The following is an 18143-nucleotide window of genomic DNA, read 5'->3' on the forward strand; positions in this document are numbered from 1 at the left end:
GCCCATGAAGGGAAATGGAAGAACTGAGGACAGAGCTCTTCCAGGGAACCAGGGACGGAGGGAACCTGGAGAAAGAGAACTGTGGCGGGAGGGCCCTGGAAGGACGGTCGGAATACCAGCTGCCTAAACAAGCACCCAGCTTGAAGGATGAAGAAATAATCTCTCTAGCACGTCCAGACAAGATCCTGTAGAGAGGCCTAAAAGAACTGTTGAAGGTGAACCTTAGGCTGTGGAGAGGCGTGAATAACGTGGAAACTGTGAACAAGAGGGCATGGAGAGATCTTAGAGAATTGTGAAGAAGCCAGAAGAAAGTGGTTGAACAGAAGAACAGAAAACAGTGTGGAAAACCAGAATTGTGAGTACCCCTGAAAGGGACTTCCCAGGGGAGCATATTGTGTTTTGTTGTAAAGTAGAGTTGACCATTTATAGAAGAAGTTTATGAACATTTCTGTTGGCCAGATTTTAAATATTTCTTTGACAGCATTGGGTTAGCCTGGAGGCTAAAGGACTTGCTAAGTATAGGTTGAAAGATTTTGGTTGGCCATCACCTTTGCACTTGTCTATTACGCTAGGGCATCCATGGAGGGACAGAGACTCATAAGAGTAGGTGTGAGAATTAGATTATATTGTATTGTTGGTTTAAAGTAAAACTAATAAAGATGTCAATATAAAAAAGGAGCAGGTGTTAGAGTTTTCTGTTGGCAGTGCCTGATGGTCAAAGCTGGGGGGATTACCTGGAAGAACCCACTTTAAGTCATCCCATCCCTAACACAGAGTTATTCCATATTATTTCTACACCATTTCCCTAGTTCTAAAGACATCTATCTAACCCATACCCTAATTCGACAGATAGTGATAAAGACACTTTAACTCTTCTGACTCCTGGTGTACTCATTTCTTTCAGGTGAGAATTGTATGCATGCCAATGTTTTTTAAATGATTACATCGAATTTTGAAGATCATTAACAAAATGCAAAATAAAAAAAAGTTGTTACACATACTGAAGACCAATTTGAATATTTTTCTGAACTTGTTGGGGGTCATACCATTACTGACGTTTTTAGTAAATATGCACTATTTAGAATTGAACAAAACATTCCAAAATATTCTTTTAGGTGGGGAATATTACTTGTGGCATCTGGACCATGACCTGTCCCATGAAGGAGCTCATAGAAATCAGACCTGTCCATCTGATGCACTTGATCCTGGTCTGCTTCCGTGGCTGACACCCTGCCAATGATGTTCTGTAAGAAGGGCAATGCCAGCCTTGCGAGCAGGCAGTAAAGATGCTGCAGGTTGAAGGAAGACTGGGACTGGTGTCAGCTCATATGTGACATGTGTCTGGGATGCTGAAGTGGGATGTACCAGCCTCACTAGCTGGAGAGAGGACCCTTCTCGTTGTGGCTTCTTGATATCATCCTCTGTGCTTGTCTCCCACAATCAGTGTTTAATTTGTTAAAGAATAAGTGCCAGGGCCCAAATACTTCCAGCACCTCTTTGACACATCGGGGCGGGCATCCCCATGCCCATCTTGCTACCTCCCATGGCCTCCCAATACTGTCAACATATTTGGGTTAAAGATGCAGCTCGCATTGGCTCTTTGGGGTTAATGGATGCACTCATTAGGGCAGATATGTTTTTCACAAATACCAATCAACATATGAACTGACAAACCTTCCTGTGAAACAGAAAAACAAGATCTACTTGTTTGCTCAGGAAAGATTCTCCTCCTGGGCAGTGGCCTTTGTCCTGGCATTGCCCTAGTGCTGGTGCTGCTGGATTTGTATTTGTATTTTATTGAATTTATATAGCGTTTTAATCCAAAACGCTTTACAAGAGGAACCAACAATATACAGCAAGCATTACATAACAATTGAATTAAACCAGAAAGCAGTACGAAAACATGGAAGGGAAGAAGAGAAGGGAGGGGCCAAGAAGAGAGAAGAGGTAGTGGGTATGAGGAAAGGTGAGAGCAGAAGTAAGAGAGGAGGCAGAGGGAATAAGAGAGAAGGAAAAAAGAGAGGATTAGAAAAGTACAGGACATAAGGAAGGGGGGAGTAGAGAGAAAGGAGAGAGAGAGGTGGAAGGGAAGTAGGAAAAGTAATAGGAGGTGTGGATGAGAGTACTAATAGAAGTAAGAAAGGAAGCAAAGGGTTTAAGGAGGTGAATGAAAGAGATAAGATTTTGGAGAGGTACAAAAGTAAGTGAAGGAAGAAGTAGAGTGGATGAAGAGAGGAAGGCGGTTCCAGTGGTAAGGGGCAAGGTTTTGGAAAGAGCGTTGGATGTCCTCTTGTTGTCAACACACCCTTCTGTGGCAATGCTGTTCGTTATTACAGTAAATAACCAGCTGCACTATGCCATGTAGGCTGACCGGAGCAGTGTGTGGGCATGGATAGCATGAATGCACACCACTGACAACTTCCAACTCATTGTTATTCTTGAAAATGAGTAACTAGCACTGCCACACCAGTATGGGTGATCAGATGCATGTGCTAGAATGAGCTAGCCCAGGGTGAAGTGTGGGGTTTAAATGCAGCCCCAAGGACGAAAGGAATCTGTGTCTGGCAGACTGGGGCCTAAAAATGGAGAAATACGTTCCTTTAATTTGTAAGCACACTGTTGACTGGCAGACCGAAAGGGCAGCATGGAAATTTCAACACTGCCAAATACACCAACAGTGTTATCAGAAACAGGAAGATTAAAATTAAGTGTGCCACGTGTGCGAATGGCAAGGCTGAAACAAAATTAGGCCTACTTTCCATTACAGGATATTGAGACCCTGAAATGCATTTTTTTCCCAAAGCGATAGCTGCCATAGAAATGAATACATTTTGAAATTTGGGTTAAAGGAACTGTTTATAGAGGACACTCTCTGGCTTGAATCATTCAAATGTATATCATAATGTGAGGTTGGATATTGATGGCATGATGGAAGATATTAAAGCAGGCTAATGTGTAACGGAATTGCAACCTTCAAAAATACTAGTTTTCTATGAAGGTAGAAAAACTGTGATTAGCACAAAGGACATTTTATCATGAGATTCAAAGACCCAGGCACTGCATATCTCTTCCCCACCATTATCCGCATATCAGGGAATGTCTTTGAAGTTCACAGAGCCAAAAAAAGGGACAGAGCTTGTTATGGACTAAGGTCATATGAGGTGAACACATGGCCACTGTGAAAACAAAAGAACAAGTTAATGGAAGTCAACTCTTAAAAATACATAGAATTAAAATTCGATTCCTGGTGAAGTCCAGGATTCAATTGACAAGTGACAAGTTACAGGAGACAGCCACATGAGTGAGGGGGCAGAATTATACCACCTGCCTAAAGAAGATAAGGACAGATGGGCATTAGGCCTGGGAGAAAGAAATGTTAAGTGTTTTTTATGGCAGGCTTGGGTCAACGAAAGCCAGAGGATAGGCCTACATACAGATCTTGTGAACAAAAATATTCTAGTTAATAGAAGGGAAAAATATCCATGTCATTATTTGTACATAGGATTGTATGGCGGATCATACTTTGGCCATTATCTCGGGATTGTAATTCACACAATATATCAGATATCATTAAGAAGCATATAAGAAGACAATCTGACCTTGGGGACTAAAGTTAAAAGCTGAAATGTGATGAGAGCTTCCCAGAAAATGTCACAAAGCAGAGCTTCCGGGAGATATCTTGTTGAATTATATATCTGTATAGAAAATCCTGTACTGATGACTGTCATCTTCGTTGAATAAATTACAAAAATCTGCCATTCAAACCTGCAAAATTGTGCCAAAATGAGACACATTTCATTAAATCCAGCACGATTAGACCATTTCGGTAGCATATAGTTTGAGACTCTTGTTTGTAAATTAAACCATTTTGCCATGTTGTTATTTTTAAGGTCATAACTGAAGTGGTCAAAAATGCAATTTCTAATTTTCTATAACTCACTTGGATGATGCCTTGTAACTAAAGGAACCAATCCTTGCAATGGGGGTGGATAATAGATGTCCAACCAGAAGAGTTAGCAAATCAGCTGGCACATGATAATTTAGATCATCTGGGGAGTGGTTTAAGATTTATAAAGAGATTTACAATGGGAAAAGGGGAGGGCTGCCTGATATGATCTGAGTGGCACTACTGAAAAGTTGCTGGAAAACTAACATTGGCTGGGAGGTGGATTATACCAGGAGGAAGACTAACATCTGGAGGGTACCTGGAGAGGTAAATAAAGGGATGGAGTCTGGCGTTATCCATGACTGAACCTGGAGAGACAGTATAACCAAGTCCATATTTTCCCACTGACTATCCAGAAGCCTTGATAACCGTTCGTGATCACAAACCCCAGAGAAATTCTATGTAAGTAACCTGCTCAACTAAACAAAGTCTTGTGGGCATGTTTAATTTAATATCTTCCCTTATCGATTGGGTGGGCTGACCAAGTAGACCCTTAGTATATTTACTAAATAATAATTTAATGAACTTCCATATAGTCATGAATGTAGGGTGAGCTTGGGGGTGTTCAAAATCTCTGATCCCTCTCCTAGCACTAATTAGGGTATAGTCATTTAAATAAGTGGGTGCTATGACCACAAAGTTTACACTGTATAAATGGGTCGATCCACTGGATCCTTACTTGCACCGAGGCTGGCAAAGTAGAATAAGGGGTGCAGTCCTGACTCCACACTCGTCTTTGGGAATGAATACCAGTGACATGGGTAAGACCTCGGAAACCCTCCTGGGTTAAAAAAAACCAATGGATGTTGGTAGAGAGTGTAGCATTTCCTGGTGAGTCGTCTGCTGGTGGAGGAGACATCAAAGGGCTGAAGGAAGTTCAGCAATGCTTTCTAGGAAATCAAATGCGCACTCAGTGCCGAGGGATTAGACACCGAGCCTCGTGAAACCTCAGCTGTATTTGAAAAGGCCACAGAGAGCAAAGAATGGATTACATGAGCAGCTCTCTGAATGAAATGCACAAGAGCGTTGTGAAGCTTCAAAGAGAGGAACAGTGACAAAGTCGGAAAGTAATGCTGTGTTATAGTAAGGAAATAGAAAGTTTGTCCGAAGACCGCGGGTAGTAGCAGTAGTTGCAGACATTTGTTCCAGGAGCCGTGAGAGTTCTGATCTGGAGAGAATAAATGGAGAATGAGTTGCGCCTCAGATCCGAAGGTAGCTGGGAAGCAATGAGAGAAATGAAGCAGGTAAAATGGCAGCACAAGAGAGTAAAAGAGAAGGAAAGCCACATAGAAGATGGGGTGGGCAAATCGTATGTAGAAAGGAATCGAGAGAGGTTTACAAGAAGGGTAGTTTCAAAGGAGCATTAGGGTCAAGTTTGAAGCAACGCACCGATTTGGGATGTCAGAAGCTATTTGTACCAGGAATTGGAAACTTTGTTTCAGACGAAAATGTCGGCGAGCATATTGGAAAACACTAGACTGTGTTCTATGAACCATTCCGTCGCCATCTTGGAGTGGGCTTTTAACACAACCTATGTCTATTCTTCTCCATTTCCTCCATAGTGAATAGCGTTGTATGACAGTATGCCCCCCCTTGTGGATGGTATGGTCCGGGTTTCCAAGGTCGTGACCTGTGAAAACGTTTTATGCATTCTGGAGCATGTACATTTAATGCTGGTTCCCAAGTGCGATCGGCTGGTGAATCTCCCTTCCAATCAATGAGATATGTATTTATTTATTTATTTTAATTCTTGGTAATGCACCAGATTCTCCGCAGACCTCAAGGCGCACACAAAGGACACATCGACAAACATAAACAACAATCAATGATAAAGTATCAGTGAAGTGTAGTCTAGTGGAGATATTGGAGTCTTCCTCTATAGTAGCATGAATCACATACTCCTGCCACTTCATATTCAGGACCTGACTGTGTGTCAATGGGGGGAGGTTTATAGTTAGTTTTCCTCTTGAAACGGTCATGAGCATGGGGCTTTAATTGGGAAACGTGAAACACAGGATGTATCCGTTACCATAATTTAGGTAGTCTAATGCGATAGGCTACTGGGCCTATCACTGCTTGAATGGGGAAAGGGCCAAAGTATTGAGGCAACAGTTTGGTGGGAACTAGGTGATGATGGAGAAACTGCTATGCCAACCATACTTTCTCTCCAACTCATAATACGGGTGCCTGTGTTCGCTTTTTACCAGGCTGTTTCTTTTGTAGTTCCCTGGAGTGTGAAAGTGCAATTAAGACATCATTGTGTCCTTTTTGGATGAGGAAACAGAATCTTGGCTGTTTAGCCTACGGTGTGGGCTGCACTCCCGAAAACCACACATGTGTGTTATAGTTTCTTTATAGTTTGTTCTATTAATATACAGTACCAACGTCTTTTTGAATCAACATTAAGTCAATAGTCTCATGTGTTTGCAGATGCAGCAAAATGAAGGCCTATGCATTTCGGACATTATAGTCCTTCCTCGGGGCCAGTATCTTGTATAGCAACATTGTAATGGTCAGTAATATCAGAAATACAAATTCACCAGAAAATCGTAAATTATAGATAAATCAGATATCAAGAGTCATGGTCAAACATGCATCACATGATGAATTGCCAGTGTTGACATATATTGTGATCATTTGTGTACAGCACCCCATCATGCATATTTCACACATCACATTAAGTGAAGTTGTGAATTTGTATTTCTGATATTACGGACCATTACAATGTTAGTATACAAGATACTGCCCCTGAAGAAGGACTACAAGGTCCGAAATGCATGACCCACGTTTGAACTATTATGCTGCAACATTTGGTGCTGTGGGCTTAGGAAATCCAAGAGGGCAGAAAAGCCCACATTTGCGCCAGAATCCTGGAGAAGCGTGCAGTCTTTGCGGACAACAAAATGGTCGCCTGACCTGCCACCCACCAGTGTGAGCGTGAGGGACCGGAAGCACCATGGGTAAAAGGTGGTGCCAAAGGAAAAACAGCAGGGCCTGTTGGCTCAAAAAGCGCTTTGAAATCACCTTTGTTTCTCTGAAATGCAAGCTAAAAATGCCTATTTTAAACATTGCAAGATATTCAAAAATCTCACTGAACACCAGCAGACATTTGGCAGAATGTATTCTTGTGTGCATACTAAATCTGGAAAGAGAAAGAGCCCAAAACAATGTTTATAACAAAACTGGCTGAGCTGTGGATGTGAGCAGCTCAAGTGAAATTGGACTGAAAGACATTAAAATCTAAATGTTTAAAATAAATGAGTGACCTACTGTTGAGTGTCACATAGTTTGCAACTGTTAAATGTCATAGTTTTGAACTTAGAATCAGCGTTCTAGCTGCATGTGTAAAAATTGCAAGTTTGGTTTGAATGTAGGAAACTGGGAACCAAAGTCACATTTAGCTGAAGCCCAGCTGAAAGAGATTGAATTCTGCCTGACACCCAACAGGAGTTGAAACTTGATCAGCAGTTGTGTTCCCAGGCCTGGCTGCATTCTGCTGCCCCTGCCAAAAGGATATGCCACCTCTCTAATTGAATTAGGGGAGTGGCACCTGGGGACTGCAGGAAACAAAACAAAGCCCTGTCCTTGGGCCAGGCAAATGTTAAATTAGGGGGGTCGTAAATGGCTTCCTCTTGGAAGGAAACGGGGTGGGGCACTGCCAATAAGCCCCCCCGCCCAACTGCGCTTTGATTTCGGGTCGAGGGGGAGTCGGGTGCAAAGGATGTGTTGATCCACGAGCTGGTATGTCCGCATCATCTTCTTCCAATTCCGTAGATGGCACAGTTCAGCATCTTTTCCTCCATCCAGTTGGATCGATTGGTTCTCCTCGCCTGTCCTGATGGGAATATTGGGCGGTACCCCGGGCCCCTCGGATCTTTGCTCCCGGTCTCCGGGTCGTTCTCCTTGGTCAGTCTCCATGGTTTCATCTCTCCTAGGATGATAAAGCAAAGCGACAATAAACATTCCTAGACATTTTTCCACCACTATTAATGGTGTGGCGAACATATACATTTCATACATCCAAATACATTTTGCAGTCTTATTTTAAAAAACAAGATATAACCATTTTCATACCAGAATCATGATATTTTAGAGATTCTATGTGGGATATTTTAGGGTTGGAACTGAATTACTCTGGAGAGGCCCCCTCTTGGATTCCAGAGGATTCCTCCAGTTGCTGCAGAGTGTGCCTGGGATGGCAACACTTTAGCTGATTTATATGTACCCACTTGTCTTCCCCTTCCGCCAGACTACCTTTGGGGATGCGGATCTTATAAGCTACTGGGGAGACCTTGTCTATAATTTCAAATGGTCCCTTCCATGTCGGCAAAATTTTTCGCTGTTTGGCCTGTTTCCTTTGGAAATTGTATAGATAGACCCGGTCTCCCACATTATATTCCTTCCTGGTTGTCTTCAGGTCGTCAGGGGTTTTCATGCTATCAGCTGATCTTTCTAGATTCCGCTGAGCATAGGCAAAAGCATGTTGAAGGTGTTTCCTTAAATTCTCCACATACTCATGAGTCGTGGAGGCATTTATCAATGTCTGCTCTTGGGTCCTGTAGAGCAAATGCTGGGGAAGCACCATCTTGCGTCCAGTCAACAGCTCAAACTGTGACATTTTGGTTGCAGATGAAGGGGTAGATCTGATGGCCATTAGGACCAGAGGTAATCGGATATCCCAACTTGGCCCAGAATCTGCCACAAACCTTTTTAATATGCTCACAATGGTTCTGTTATATCTCTCCACTGCACCAGAAGAGGCTGGCCGGTAAGCAATATGTAGCTTCCTTTTGACCCCCAGTATCCCCCACATCTTTGTCATTACCTCGCTGGTGAAATGGCTACCTCTGTCTGACTCAATCCTTTGAGGTAGACCAAAACGGGAAAAGATGTGGTTAATCATCAGGGCAGCTGCTGTTTCTGCCTTGCAGTTTGGGGCCGGGAGACATTCCACCCATTTGGTAAACAAGCATGCGACCGTCAACATGCACTTGTTTCCTCTAGATGAGCGAATCACAGGGCCTACGAAGTCGATTTGCAAATCTGACCATGGCAGTGTCATCCCCCTCTTTTGGAGAGGCGCACGTTGTGTGAGGGATGATGGCTGAAATTGTGCACACACCAGACACCCCTTCAAGTATTGGTCGAGGTACTGCCCCATGTGTGGGCAGTATGCAACCTCTCTTAAGATCTCAAGTGTTGTGTGAAACCCCCTATGACCGGCGGTGGCCGCATCATGGGCATGACTTAACATCAGGCTTCGGAATGAGGTAGGAACCACCCACTGATCATGGCCAGCTTGGGATTTCCTTACCAACAAACCGTCTTGGATTCGGAACATCTTTGGACATTTCATCAACACTCTAAGGTCCTCTTTCCCAATGTAATCGGTATCCGTCAGGGGAAAGTTCTCAGGGTCCTCAATGTGTTGGTAAAACTTACCAATTATTGGATCCCCCTTCTGAGCCATAACCACATCGGCATCTTACTCCATTGTGCAGTTGAAAGATCATTGTGAGCATTTGTCTGGGACCTAGTGATAGCAGTGACCTGGATTTCCCCCAACAGGGACTCTATTTCTATTAGATCCCCTTGGATGGCCCCGGTTTTGGCCAGCTGATCAGCTAAGTCATTTCCAGTTTTGTCTGGTCCCTCTACTTTGGAATGACCCTTGATCTTTTTCCAGTAGATGGTCATCCCATTCGATGTGACCAGATTATCAATATTTTGGATTAACTTCCCATGTTTCAGGGGTTTGTTATTAGCACATAGCATGCCTTTGGTTTTCCAATTAACCAGGTGCTCCACGAACCCGTTCCGTACATAATACGAATCCGTGGTTATGACCAGTTTGTGGAGTTGATGTTGGACAGCAGTGAGGATGGCTTGATGCACAGCCATCAACTCTGCTACCTGAGTACTTCGGGGACCAATTTTGTACCCAGCGGAGGGTTCTGGGGACTCATTCACCCATGCATTCCCTACGCCGGCCACCAGTTCTTTATTCCCGTTGTTGTCAACATGGTAAGAGCATCCATCCACATAGACAGTGGGCATTCCCTCACACTTGTCCTCTTCAAAGACTTTGTGTGGGGAATTAAGGTATGCCTCCATGTTGTCCTTGATTTTTAGACTTTCGTCCTCGAGACAGTTTTCTCTGGCACAATCATGCAAGTCAGCCAGACCTTGCACGAGGGGACTCTTCTTGTTTTGGCCATATCTGACCTCCACAGGAAAGCCTTGCATTGACAGAATCCAGGAAGTAATTTGGTAATTACTCACATTTCCGGCCTGGATTCTGTCACTTTGGAGGTATTGCAGAGGCTGGTGTGGAGTCTCCACTATGATGTGTTCCCCCTGGATGAACGGGCGGTAATGCTTCAATGCCCACACCATTGCCAGGAGTGCCTTCTCACAATCGTTGAATTTTTCCTCCACAGAGGATAAAGTTTTGCTCGCACAGGAGATTACTTTATTGACCTTGTCATGCTTTTGGTATAATACTGCCGTCAAGCACGTATTAGAGAACCCTGTCTCCAGGAAGAACTCCTTGTTTCTGACAGGGTAAGCTAGGCAAGGCGCTTGTGAGAGGCTTCTTTTGAGTTGTCTTACTGCCTCGGATTGTTCTGGACCCCATTCCCACTTGACCCCCCCTTCAAAAGATGAATCAGGGGTCTGGTGATTGCTGCGTAGCCCTCAATGAACTTTCTGCTGTAATTAGTCAGTCCAAGGAGGCTCCTTAGTTCCCGCAGAGTTGTGGGATCCTTTAGTTTCTGGAGTGCTTCCACTTTCTTTTCCTGGGGACAGAGACCCTGAGGAGTAATCTCACGCACCAAGAAATTAACACGTGTTCTACACCACTGTGCTTTTTGGAAGGAAAGTTTTGCTCCGGCGGCCCTCAACTGGGTCAGGACATAACGGATCTCCGCTATGTGTTCCTCAACAGTTGAGCTTTTAATGAGGACATCATCTATATAAGCCAGGTCACCCCTCGCACCCAGGTCGGGCATGGCCTTATGTAGGAAAATGTTGAACTCATTGCCGGAGTTGAGGTATCCGAAGGGAGTCAGGGTCCATGTGTACTGCTGGCCCCCAAAGGTAAAAGCCAGTTTGTATTGGTCCTCCCTACTGACAGGCACGGTCCAGTATCCATTGGTCAGGTCTATTGCAGTGAATACCTGTGACCCCTGAATCTGGGCCAGCCTTTGGTCAATGTAGGGCAGAGGCCATCGGGAAGTATAGACCCGTTTGTTGAGCTCCGTTAGGTTGGCGCAGAGTCTCCACTGGCCGTTTGGCTTCAATATTCCCAGCACCGGATTATTGAAGGTGCTGTGTACTGGACGGATTATTCCCCGGGACTCAAGGTTCTTAATTATTTCAGTAAGGGACTCCATGGATGCGAGAGGCAAGTGATATTGCTTCACAAACACTGGAGTCATGCCAGGGTCCGTGGGAATTGTTGTTGTGTGGATGTCGGTGCGACCACAGTCATATGAGTCTACCGCAAAGAGATCTTGGAAATCCAAGAAAACTTGTTTCAACTTTTGCTTCTGTTCCAGAGTCACGCAGGCATCAGCTAGGTTGACTCTCTCTTCCACCATCTGCCTGAAGCCTGGAAAGACTTCTGGTTTCGCTATCTCAGCGGCCTCCTCCAGCTGGGTGGAGAAGTCCCTGGTCAGAGTGCTGATTTGGACTCGTGGCTTCAGGTGGGAAAGGCAGCCCTCATAGACCTGGAAAATCACCTCATCCCCTCTGAAGTCACAAGTCACATCTTCCTTACCATAAGGGCAAGAAGTGTACACCAGGAAGTTCCCCCCATGCCGGGTAAAGATCCTGTCTGGTGTTGTATTGCCATCACTGTCACTGTCAAAACAGTCCTTGGGGATTGGTCCTAACAGTTAATTTCCTGTCGGTCACCAACCATTCCAATAATGGTGCCTGCGGCTAGAGTAATACTCTTTAAGTCGCTGTTATCCACCTCTATTGGAATGGTGTCATGTTCTATGTTGACTAATGGTGTTGGGTTTACCCCTAACCCTTGCTGCTGGAGAGAAGCATTTAGATGAATATAAGCATCAGGGTTTTTCAATTTTTGTCCTCTTTTAACTTTCACTTCCAGGGAGAATTGTCGGGTCCTTTCTGGGATGGTGACTTCCTATTTAATCTGAATTTCAGCTGCATAAGGTAGCAATTGAGCTGACCTAAATGCTTTTTCTGGATCATCAAAGCCCATGGGATTATCCGCTAATCGGGACCAAGCTTTGAAGTTTATTAGGTCCAAACTAATGGCAAAGCGATTGAGAATGTCACTGCATAAGTAAAAGGCGGCAGTGACGTCTCGTACGACCCAACAATTATGGACTATGCTCTTGTTGCCAATGGAGATTTTGAGCATACACCTGCTTGGCAGGAGATGTTTTGAATTGGGTGTTTCCAGATCCATTTCCCATTCGTCTATCAGTTTGAATGTGGGAATGGCTGGATCTTTTGAGAGTTGGCGGAACATGGCTTCGCTGATGGAGCTCTTTCCGTTGTTCACACACACTCGAGCGAGAACAGAGTCATTCCCATCATTTAACTGAACAGGGATGTACAACTGCTCTCCAAATTGCTGAATATCAGCCAGGCTCTGAGCTGATTTCACATCTTTCTGGACTATAGGAGTGGGAGTGTCTGATTGTGGATTGGTAAAGAATTTCAGAGTGTTTCCTTCCAGTTTGGAATACCACCTTAAACTGGAAGGGAGGTTGATTTTCAGAAATAGAGAGGACCCCCCATCACCAGTCTGTTGTCTTACTGCTATTACTGTCACGTCTGGAATTTGGTTGTTCTGGAAGTGAAATTCTACTTGGTCAGATTTTTGTTCAACCATGTGGCAGGTGCCGTTTAAACTAACATGGTTGACACTCTGTTTTAATTTTATTGGTCGGCTAGTCTGCGTCCAGAGGACCTTGTTTACGCAATCTATTAGGGGTGCCAACCTTCTCAGGAGGTCATTCCCTAGTAAACAAGGGATGCCCTCTGGAGTCACTACTATGACCGGGTGTTTCACCTTGTGTCGCCAAATTTTGATGTCCAAATCTGCAGTCCCCGCGACAGGAATTTCCTTCCCGTCAAAGTTCTGGAGTTGTCCAGGAAGAGAGGTGAGGGGAATTTGGTACTTCTCCCCCCACCTGAATTCAGTTCATCGAAGGCCCTTCTGGACAAAAGGGTAGCTTGGGATCCAGTGTCCACCAATTCCAAAATTGTACCCTGCCCCTGTACTTGTACCGGGGCATAGTATCCTCCCTCCTTCTCCTCAAGGGGGCACAGATAATGCACATTTTTGGACAACTGGTGGGCTAATCTTTTAGTTTTGGACATTGCTAGCGAAGAGATTTGGGCAGAATTCTGTGGAGAGTCATGGGAATCTGAAAGAAAAAGTTTGCAACTGGATATTTATGCGGTTTTTGGTTCCCCTGGTTCCTGTTCTGGGCCCCCCCCCTTTTTGGAGGCAGTGACCTGGATGGGTTTGAACCAGGGGTTTTCGGTCTTGTTGGTTCTGGGATAGAATGATGGGCGGCGACAGCTCAATCCCCACATCTACCCAGTCTAGGTTGGAATCCCTTGGGACCCATTTTTCCTTGGGAGGAGTTCCCCCATCTCTGAAGGAGAAGATCCTTTTCACAGGATCCTCTGAGGATCCCTCTCCCTCAAATTGGAAGATCTGTACCTCCTCCACAAAGTGGGTCTGTTTGGGTACTTTGTTTCTCCTACCTCCCCTCTGTTCCTTGGGTGGCATACTTTCAGGGGTAGGAGATTTTGTTTCCGGTTCCTGGTTTTCCAGGGGCTGTTTACAAGTTGTGAAGGAAGCTTCCTCCAAGGCTTTACACCCCCCTTCCCCTTGTGCCTCCTCCCTGGGAACCGGTGGGTTATCGTGGTGCTGCCCCCGTCATTGTTCTGGAGCACCAGGCCCAGAGTTTGGGGCATTCTGCGGTGGCATGCTCATCTGAGGGTTCTGTTGAGCCCTCAGTATATGACCCAGATCCCGTGCCATATTTTGGACCTGGCGCTCAAGTTGGGAAACCCGCTCAGGCTGATACGGGGTTCTGTTTTCTCCCCTGGGCTGATCCCGCGAAGGGTAGCTATCCCTTCTCTGGTAGTGCCCCGGGTTGGGAAGATTTGGGTACCCCTCCACCCTTGGCCTCCCATCTCCCGGATTAGGTTGTCTGGGCTCAGGGAAGTGGGGAAAGAAGGATGGATGATTTTAGGGCTGGAAATGGGGTGGATACCTGGGAAAAAAGTTCTGCCCAGCGTTTGGGGAATTTCTGCCCTCCTGTGGGAAGTTAGGAGGGAAGTTCCCTGGTTCAGGTGCTTGGCTGGATTCCCCCCCTCGGGCTGTCCACACATAACCTAGGATTGGTTGGTTTCCCTTGTAGCGGGGACTGACATAATCAGGGGAGTGAGGGACCCCATTTATGGGACTACCTCCTTGGCTCCCTGTCTGTGACTGGCCCGAGGGCCTTCTGGGCTTAGAATTATTTTGTGCAGGCAGGTTTTTAGGCCCCCCTATCTCCAAATCTAAAACGGGGGCAACCTTTACCTCTGCCACCTTGGCAGCAACAGGGGTGCTGTTGGTTTTGTGGTTTTTGGGCTGATTCTTATTTTCCACCGGTTTCTGCACCTCATGGATGTGGGTGGCTTGCTCAATGACCCAGTCTAAAGATCTTTTCTCGTGAAAATCTCTCACGAGCTGGGTCATTATGTATTTGGGGAGAGCATGGAAAAATGTGTTGATGAATTCTCTGCTGTCCGTGCGCACCCTTCTGGTGGTCTGCGCAAAGGCACGCTTCAATTCTTGCACGAATTCTTGTGGGGCCTGATCCTCCCCACATTGCAAATTGTAGGCTGCTGTCATGATCTCTGCTTCCAAAAGATCAGGACTTGCCCGACTCCCTTGGAAGCAGACCCATAACCCCGGTTCCGAGTGCCAGCCAGTCCCAATTGGGACCTTTTGGACCCTGTCCTGGCGCCAGTGGCACCAGGCTCATAAAGATGCCCAGTCCCAGCGCTGGAAGCGCCGGGCTCATAATGCTTGGGTGGACTTACCTGCAGCAGACCATGCTGCTTACTTACCTGCCAGTTGAACCCCTGATCCTCTTCTGTTTGGGACTACTTTTCCTGTTGGGTGGGGCAGGAGCCACTCCCTAGGTTCAGAACACTGGAACTCTTCTGGAAAGCAGGAACTCTTTTCTTACCTAGGCGTGGCTGTGGAAGGAGACACCTAAGCACTACAGGAGGCTATTTAAACCACACCCGATGGATGAATCTTGCTTTGCGTTATTCTGCATTCTCTGCAGCAGAACGATCATCGTGTCTTCTGCTTCTGATCCTGGGCCTAAGGGAACAAAGGCTTACCATCCTGGAATCCAGTCTTCAGCAGCACCTGTAAAGACAAAGAAAGAACAGGTTAGCACTACGGTCTTCAGTGGCAGCGCATCTCTTACCTGGTCCATCGGCTGTCACCAACGCCTCGCGCTGCATTCCGGCATCTGAAAGACAAAGGCTTACCTACTCTTCGCATGCTCCGGAGGTCTTCGCACTGCATTCCGGCATCTGAAAGACAAAAGCTTACCAGCTCTTCGCACGCTCCGGAGGCCTTCGGCGCTGCATCCCGCATCTGAAAGACAAAAGAAGGTGCGTTTAAAGACATTGGGCAACTTTATTACTCACGTGCCATTACTCCTTCCCACGCCGAATCCAGTGGGTATTCCAGCACCCTTCAGCTTCTCTAAAGCTCCGAACTTGTACCTGCAAGATAAAAGGGACAGTTAGTGCGCATCGTGAAGCAGGCTACAAGCGCTTACTTACGTGCTTCCAGGCACTTCTATTCCTCACGCGGGTTCGATCCTCAACTCTCATCAGCCCGCCATCCGCCATCGCCGGAACCCTGCAAAACAAGAGATATCATTACAAAAGACTTTTAAGACATTTGAAGTGCCCAGAACTTACCATTCGTGCAGTTAACGACGGACAGCAGTCCTCTGAGGTCAAGAGGCCTGCACCCTTATCCAGTGAAGAAACTGGTTACGTCACCCTGCCCCGAGGCAGATGGAGAGCTCGGCGTTCACTTACCTAAGGTGAGGGCGTTAACCTTTGGGGTTCTACAGGAGAAGAGAAAGGGATGAGGAGAGAGGCACCCAATAACCCCAGTTCATTAATCCCATATTTTCTATCTGCAGACATCTTACTCTTCGAGTCAGACATACAGTGCACAGAGGTCCAGCCCAAAGAGCCAACCGTGTGTTACACATCACCTTTGAAGATACGGCATTCACCCAGTCAAGACCGGCGCCTCTGCGGGAATCAGGTGAGCGTTACAGAACGCAAAGCCTACCGCAAAACTCCCACCCAGGCGCTATGGAAACCTCGGATACCGACCAGCTAGCCCAGTTACTTGGGGAACTAAGAGCAGAAGTGCATGCAGCCCGTCAGGAAACGAATGCTCTAAGAAGGGAACTGATTATTTTCAAGGAGCGAACAGACGATCTCGCTAGACAATTGCTACAGTCACAAGCCGGACAAACTCCGTTACCCGCATCAGGGGCAAATCTTCCTTCAACATCCTCTACGAACCCAGTGCAGATCAACCTACCTGGGAATGTACCTCTGGCTCTGCCCAAACGATTTTCTGGTGACCCAAAGAGGTTTGCAGTATTTATTAATCAGTGCCGGTTGCACTTCTTATGCCGGCCAGCAGCCTTTCCAACTGATCAAGCTAAGGTAGCTTTCGTGCTTTCGTACCTTAGTGGCAATGCGGCAGACTGGTCAATCCCTCTAGTTAATCAAGATGATCCGGTTCTTCATGATTTTCAAGCTTTTCAGCTCAGTATGGAAAAACTGTTTGCAAGACATTCACAGGGGCAGGCCTTGGACAATGAGCTCCTTTCATTGCGACAGGGTAATCAAGACCTTTTGGCTTATATTGCGTCTTTCAACAGACTGATAGTGGAAACTCGATGGCCTGAGGACAAAAGGATTACGCTGTTTTATAGAGGTCTACGTGAAGAGCTCAAAGATGTGTTAGCCCAAGTAGTGAATCCCCCGCAAGACTGTTCGGACTATATTGACTTAGTCGTTCAAATTGACCACAGACTGCAGAACAGGAAGGCCGATCGTTCCAAGTTTGATGCTCGAGTATTTTCCAAACCACCAACTCCTACCAAAGGAGTAGACTCCGGGGAACCCATGCAAATAGGGGGCCTGAAAGGACCACTAACACAAAAGGAGCGGGAAAGGAGAAAACAGCTGCAATTATGCCTCTATTGCGGAAACTCGGGGCACTTTCTTCGAGACTGTCCGGTGAAACCAGCCAAGAAGGCAGTAGGAGCTGCAGTTACCAGGGTCACAAACTCTGAGCAGGGAAACGACCTCGCCCAACAAGAATAGAGGTCCTCTTGCCGAGCGTTAAAACCAGTTCCGTGACCTCGCATTTCGTGATACCTATGGTCCTCATTAGCCCTGAACATCCGGATCGATTACATGCGATTGAAGCTTACGTCGACAGCGGTGCCATCGGCAATTATGTGGATCATGAAATGGTTTTGAGGATGAATCTGACTCTTTGTCCAAAGGCTGTAAAGGACGTCATTACTACGGTGGATAGTACGGAGATAGCCTCCGGACCAGTAACGCATACCACCCAAGAAGTGACGCTAGTAAGTCAAGATGGACACCATGAGAAGATCGTGTCCGATGTGATCAAGGCCCCTCAGTTCCAGATTATTCTAGGAATTCCTTGGTTAGAGAAGCACAATCCTCAGATCGATTGGCGAGCAAGAACGGTTCAGTTTCCAGAATGTGTCTCTACTTGTCACCCTCGACCTGGTGTTGCACTGGCAGCAATTTCCTCGGAGGCTCCCCAGTTACCTCCTGAATACCTAGAATTCCAAGATGTTTTCCGGAAGGATCAGGCTAACTCTCTACCTCCTCATAGGTCTTATGACTGTCAGATAGACCTGATACCTGGATCTACTCCTCCTTGTAGTAGAATTTATGCCCTCACCGAGCCTGAGAATCTTCACCTCCGACAATACCTGGATCAATACCTAGCGAATGGGTTTATTCGTCCTTCCAAGTCCCCTGCTTCCTCAGCTTTGTTCTTCGTTCCAAAAAAAGAAGGGGACCTTAGAACTTGTATAGATTATCGCGCCCTGAA

Source organism: Ambystoma mexicanum, chromosome 5q (assembly GCF_040938575.1).
Source record: "Ambystoma mexicanum isolate Mex_15411 chromosome 5q, UKY_AmexF1_1, whole genome shotgun sequence".
Taxonomy (NCBI): domain Eukaryota; kingdom Metazoa; phylum Chordata; class Amphibia; order Caudata; family Ambystomatidae; genus Ambystoma; species Ambystoma mexicanum.